The sequence below is a fragment of the Lepisosteus oculatus genome, chromosome 29 (assembly GCF_040954835.1).
Source record: "Lepisosteus oculatus isolate fLepOcu1 chromosome 29, fLepOcu1.hap2, whole genome shotgun sequence".
In the NCBI taxonomy this organism is placed as follows: domain Eukaryota; kingdom Metazoa; phylum Chordata; class Actinopteri; order Semionotiformes; family Lepisosteidae; genus Lepisosteus; species Lepisosteus oculatus.
The window spans coordinates 9,148,155-9,154,944 of NC_090724.1; positions in this window are offsets into that span (position 1 = coordinate 9,148,155).

Genomic DNA, 6,790 nt, shown 5'->3' on the forward strand with positions numbered 1-6,790 from the left:
AGCTTTCCTGCCAGTCGAAAAATTCCAGCCTCCCACTGGGCGGACAGAAGGCGGCAGCAGGTGCCTCAGTCTGGGGTGAGAACTCGTGACTGGCGTTCTGCGCTCAGCCTGGAGCGGGACTTCTGGACCATCTGCCCCGGCTGTGTGCCGCTGGAGCTGGGGATCGTTTTCAATGTCAGGGCCCGGGGCTGGCTCTCAGGCCCGGAGCGGACCAGAGCACTTCCCGATGGAATCCCGTGGAAGCAGTGCGATCTGGGAAGGCAGAGAGCAGAGAGGTCAATGTAACAAAGAAGGTTAGGGAACATGACAGACAGCGTGGGGCAGCGACTGTAGCGTTTCCAGGAGAAAGTGTTTGACGTGCCAGAGGAGGCTCTGCACCCTCTTGGCCCAACATACTGAGGCAGCTGCGCTTTGGAAGGACAGCGTGACTCTCCACTTTCCCCAACACCAGCAGGCTGCTGACGTCATCATCCAGGCGAGCAACTGTTTCTTCTTGTATCGAAACAAAAGCACTTTCAAGGAATTTGCCTGCTTTCCACAAACAACTATGAATATTCATTGGGAACAGACAAACACTGCAGCGTAGCTAGGAGACACAACGTGGCCGGGCCGCTGTTTTGCAGTAATAACAGTAGGGTTGAGTTCTGTGGCTGTCCCACGCACATCAAACACTGTCCTGCAGAAGAGCGCCATCTTGAAACGCTTTACACATCCCAGGTGTGAATATTTCATGTAACACACAGACACTCCCAAACCGACAGACAGAAGGGCAGGCTGGTGCTTGAGTGAGGGAAGGAGTATGAGTTAATGGAAGGGTGCACCAGTTACCAGCTCTGCTGGGGCTGCAGATTGAGAGCTTGTTGGGAGGCCTGCAGCCTGACCTTCCTTTTGCGCCAGCACATCTGGGCACAGCTGCATGGCAGGGGGACATCAGCGGGACAGACCAGCAGAACCAGGTGCCAGGGGGTCTCTCTCCAGATTCCAGAAGCCTTGATCAGTAGGGTTGTCACAGCCCTCGAGGCACGGTCTGTGCTCTGGACCAGAGAGGTTAAGGGAATCTCCCTCAGGAAGCTTCTTGGGAGGCTGTGTGGCTCGAAGTGATTTGAGCTCAGCAGGTCTCCACTGTGTGCAACGAGCTCAAAGAGGACAGCTGTAGCTGGGACACAGCTGGGACAAAGGGGAGCACCAGCAGGCGGCTCAGCTGTGGCTGTACCTGAACAGGTGATTCTGTCCCGTGACCAGAGGCGCTCTTAACGAGTTAACCCGTCGCTTAGTTAATGAGCATAAATCAGAACGCTTCCCATGTGTAATGCTCATAAACCCCACCTCTTAAGGACGCTCCAGCCCTTCCTTGTCTTGTATTCATCCCCTCCGGTTCCAGCCCCCCGTCCTATAAAAGCCAGGCGTTCCTGCCAATCTGGGCTCAGCTCTGGAAGACGGACGCCCGGAAGCCCGCCTCCCCGCGAGTCCAGGAGCGACTCAACGGCATCGGCTTCTACAGCGTCCTGACCTTCTGGGTCCGGAACTGGAGCGTCTGGTCCCGTAACCCCCTTTTTTATTCCCCCGACACTCCGCCGGATCCCGTTTCGGTTTTTAACTCTGTTTGTCTGTGTCTGGATGGATCTCCTGGTTTTGGACATTGCATCATTCACGGATTTGCCTCGGACACACCTCCCCTGAACACCAGTGCACCGTGGACACGCCCCCTGTTTTCCTTCCAGTCCCCCTTGCGTGCTTTTTCCCCCCTGTTCTCCTCACTCCTCCCCGGATTGTGTTGTCTGCATAGGGTCCTGAAAGAACGCTTCGTGACGCCATGTACATATAATCACAAACACAACCCGGTTTCCACGGAGGGCTTGATGACTGAAGGTAGATAAATCCATCGCTGACATCCATTACTAATTAACAGCGAATCAGTTTTCTCTCGCAGTGACTCGGGTGACCTTTTCCGGCTCCTGGCGGCTGTCTGCCAACTCGCGGTCCCGGCCCAGATAAGGATCGGGCCCGACACGCAGGACAATAGAGGCAGAGGGACGTCAGCGCGGCGCGGCTCGGCCCGTATCGCTCGGGCCCTCGCCCCCCTGCCAGCCATCAGAGGGAAACGAGCCCTTATCGGCCCCGAGCTGCATCCTGACCTACAGCAATCGCCTCATCTGCCACAGACAGCTTCAAGTCAGGCTGATGGATTGGAAGGTAAAGATGAGTAAAATAACGGTGTATTTTTCTGTGAAGTCTATTCTTTAAAATCAAGACATTTCTATGTAAATAAAGGGAATCCAGGGGTGCACTGCTCCAGTCCTGGGGGGCTGCAGTGTCTGGAGGTCTTCATTCTGCTCTCCTGACTGGAGCGGTTTAACACAGCCTTTGGCTGTTGACTGAAGAGAACCTGCCGGGTTCTGGTGGTCCAGATCTGATCCTCCTCCAGCTGCCCTGTGTTCCATCGCTGTGATGAAGTGTCTGTGCTCAGCGGGCTGTGCTGACCGGCCCCTCCTGCTCCCTCCTGGCTGGAGCAGAACGGGAAGCTCAACGCCCCAGGCAGGAGGGGAGCCAGCTGGCCGTGCCGCCCCGCAGTCTGGTCCCCGGCGTGCCCACAGCCCCCGGCTCGACGTTGCCATAGCAACGTCCCATATACCTGCTGCACGCCATCGCGGCCTGTCACAAACACACACCCTCTCACACGGGCTGACAGCTGGATTCGAACCAGGGACCGAGCGCATTCCTGTGGGACGAGCTGTGGAGGTGGCGCCTGCAGCAGTGACCCCCCGGGGGGCAGGAGCCGGGGGTCTGAACTGCGTGTCTCTTGATCACATGGATATGAAGACCTGGAAGAAGAATTCTGGGTTTGGATCAGTGCGAGAAAGATCAGGAACGTCGGCCTGTTCCCGGCTGGAGACAGGGAGACTCTCGGAGCTGCGTCACAGGGGAGCACAGGACGCTGCCAGGGACACGGCTCTGGATGGGGGATGAACACAGCGCTGAGATCATACCCCTCCTCCAGCGGAAATAGAAACAAGCAGCCTTGTGCTGCCACAGATGTGAAATGCTGTCTGTCCCCTGAGAGTCGCCATGTTGGTGTTGCACCAGGGACGGCAGAATACGTCACAGGGGCCAGGTTTCAACACGAGCCACCCTGAACTCAGACACTGAGCTGTCCGTCTCTGTCCCCTTCCTGTGTCCTTCTCGCTGTCTGTCCACCCCCTGTCCCCACCCTGCTAGCCCATTTAACTGTCTGTCCATCACTCTGAGTCCAACCCCCTCTGCCTGTCCATCCTTCTGTGCCAGACCAGCTCTGTGTGTCCATTTCAATGTCTGTCCTCCCCTCTGTGTCCTCTCTGCTCTGTCTGTCCAGTTCTCTGTCCATAACTGTGTCCACCGTACCCGTCTCTCTCTGTCATATAAACACACCCACAGTTCACCACATGGTCAGGCTTGTACTGTCCATCAAACACTGATTATCCACAGACAGCTAAAGGCAAATGAAATTTTCAAACACATCATCAATAATGAAGAACCATTTTCAAAAAACTGCCTACCTGAAACCTCTGGAAATTCCATTTTCTTTTTATCAGGGACTAATTAGAACAAAACCACTATGAATACATTTTTTCCAACATTGCTCCCTGGATGTCTGAATAATGAGTGATGGCTTAACTTTTCTTTGGACTGTAATTGACCCCAGGAGCCTTTTGTTAACGATGGTGTGGGGTAATTAATTTCACAACATCAGGCACATTAACAATGCACCCCAGAGTGCCCTAGAGCCCCCGTCTGGAGAGAGAGGTGGGGTGAAAGGGGTGCACTGCTGGATTTGGCTGGGGCTCCGAGATTGAACAGCACAGCCTGTTCTACAGGAAACCTTTATTTATATAGTGGCTTTCAGCCCCCAAATACAGAACAGAACAGTGGAATAAAAAACACGTTAAAACTGCACAGAAGAATAAGAAAGCCTTTTTAAATTAGAGCCGTAGGAGCTGTAATAAAAATTAAAAATTCCATCTAGCTGGGAAAGCTAAATTAGGACAAGAAGTGACTTTCGATAAGGGCCTCAGCTAATTGAATACATTTCACACTTCTGGTGGACGCCACGGGCTGTGAAGTGACTGCAACAGGGCGCTCCGGTGAGGAGAGGCTGGGGAGACACAGCAGTCCCACTGGACATCTCTGCAGGGAGCGATCAAGACGCATTATGGCGAGAACAGAGAGTGGCAGAGCTTGAATGAGCAAATAAAACAACCTGTCCATGCATCCCTCTGTCCTTCCCCCTGTCTGTCCCTTCCCCTGTCTGTCCCTCCCTCTGTGTGTCCGTTCTTCTGTCCCTCCCCCTGTCTGTCCCTTCCAAAGTCTGGCCTTCCCCCTGTCTGTCCCTCCCTCTGTGTGTCTGTTCTTCTGTCCCTCCCCCTGTCTGTCCCTTCCAATGTCTGTCCTTCCCCCTGTCTGTCCCTCCCTCTGTGTGTCTGTTCTCTGTCTCTCCCCCCGTCTGTCCCTCCCTCTGCCTGTCCCTCCCTCTGTGTGTCTGTTCTTCTGTTGATCCCCCTTCCTGTCCATCCCCATGTTTGTCCCTTCGTCTGTCTGTCCCTTCCTCTGTGTCCCTCCGTCTCTGTATCCATTCCTCTGTCCATCCTCCTCTGTGTGACCATTCTTTGACCATCCCCCTGTCCATCATCCTCATCTGTCCCTCCTTGTGTCCATCCCTCTCTGTCCATCCCTCCCTCCATCAGTCCACCAGTCCGGTCAGTCTGTCCCACATGGAGTACTTTATACAGAGCAGGGGGGCTGACCCCAGAGTCACAGGTCACACCCACAGCACACCAGCCCCAGAGCTGCACTCTTCCACTATACAAGCCCTTGAGCTGACTGCTCGCCAGCGCCCCACGCAGGAACCCTGCTGTCGAGACACTCAGTCATTAACTGAAGTAATTAAGAACTGAAGGAGGCTTTTTTCCTCTTGTACTTTTCAAACAAATCACAGCCGCTGGGTGCAGAGAATCAGGGAGAATTCCCATAATGCCCAGGGAATGGGCTTTCTTTCTCCTGTCTTTGAAGTTTGAAAAGTAAAAAAACAATCTGAGCATTCTGCCAGACGCCTGTGAATATCTGATATCCATCTGATTGTGCCGTAAAAAACACACCAAAAATCACAAATGTCTCTCTCTCCCCTTCCTTCCCATCTCCGTTCCAGCAGGCTGACGAGCCGAGCACGAGAGATGGAGGGAGGCGGGCTCGGCAGGAGCTGCAGCAGATTGCAGATGCATTTCTGCCGTTTGATCCGCCGCAGAGCCGCGCAGCTGGAGCCGTGTTCAGAAAACGCTGGTCCGCAGTAATTACCTGGTGCCGCCCCTGCGAATTCCCTGCTCCACAGGGGGCGCAGCGGAGAAGGGGGGCGCAGATTAGACGCACACGAAGACGGGGAGAAGTACCGTTCGATACTGCAGGCGCTGCTGTGGCGATACTTTGGGGCCCGAGAGCTCAGATCTGGGAGAGAGAGAGGGGTGCATGCAGGCGTCAGAAGAACAGAGAGAGGAGGGAGGGAGAGAGGGATGAGCCCAGCAGGAGAGAGGAGGGAGAGAGGAGAGAGAAGGATGATCCCGGCTGGAGAGAGGAGGGAGAGAGGAGAAAGAGAGGGATGAGCCCTGCTGGAGAGAGGGGGGAGAGAGGAGAGAGAGAGGGATGAGCCCGGCTGGAGAGAGGAGGGAGGGAGAGAGGGATGAGCCCGGGTGGAGAGAGGAGGGAGAGAGAGAGGGATGAGCCAAGCTGGAGAGAGGAGGGCAGATGGAGACAGAGATGGAGGACAGTAGGAGAGAGGCATGGGGCCAGTCGAAGGAGACAGCACAGAGAGAGACAGAAGACAGGCTGATGCGCGAGGAAAAGCAGCAGAGAAGCTTTTCGCCTGACCTTGCTGTCGGATTGAGTCAGAACCATCTCCAGTTAAATGCACGCGACTCCCCGAAGACGAGGCACCTCTCACAGCTCCTCACCTGCTGTCTGCTGGCGCCAGGCCGTTTCAGAACAGTGTGGCCAGCGCCGGACAGCCAAGCTCTGACATCGCTCCTGCTGCGACAACATGAACCACAGCACAGCCTCCCCACGTCTCCCCAGAGCCGCAGCACAGACTCCCCACGTCTCCCCACGTCTCCCCAGAACCACAGCACAGTCTCCCCACGTCTCCCCACGTCTCCCCAGAACCACAGCACAGACTCCCCACGTCTCCCCACGTCTCCCCAGAACCGCAGCACAGCCTCCCCACGTCTCCCCAGAACCGCAGCACAGACTCCCCAAGTCTCCCCAGAACAGCAGCACAGACTCCCCACGTCTCCCCACGTCTCCCCAGAGCCGCAGCACAGACTCCCCACGTCTCCCCAGAGCCGCAGCACAGACTCCCCACGTCTCCCCAGAACCGCAGCACAGACTCCCCACGTCTCCCCACGTCTCCCCAGAACCACAGCACAGACTCCCCACGTCACCCCAGAACCACAGCACAGTCTCCCCACGTCTCCCCAGAACCGCAGCACAGCCTCCCCACGTCTCCCCACGTCTCCCCAGAGCCGCAGCACAGACTCCCCACGTCTCCCCAGAGCCGCAGCACAGACTCCCCACGTCTCCCCAGAACCGCAGCACAGACTCCCCAAGTCTCCCCACGTCACCCCAGAACCACAGCACAGTCTCCCCACGTCTCCCCAGAACCACAGCACAGACTCCCCACGTCTCCCCACGTCTCCCCAGAACCGCAGCACAGACTCCCCAAGTCTCCCCACGTCTCCCCAGAACCGCAGCACAGCCTCCCCACGTCTCC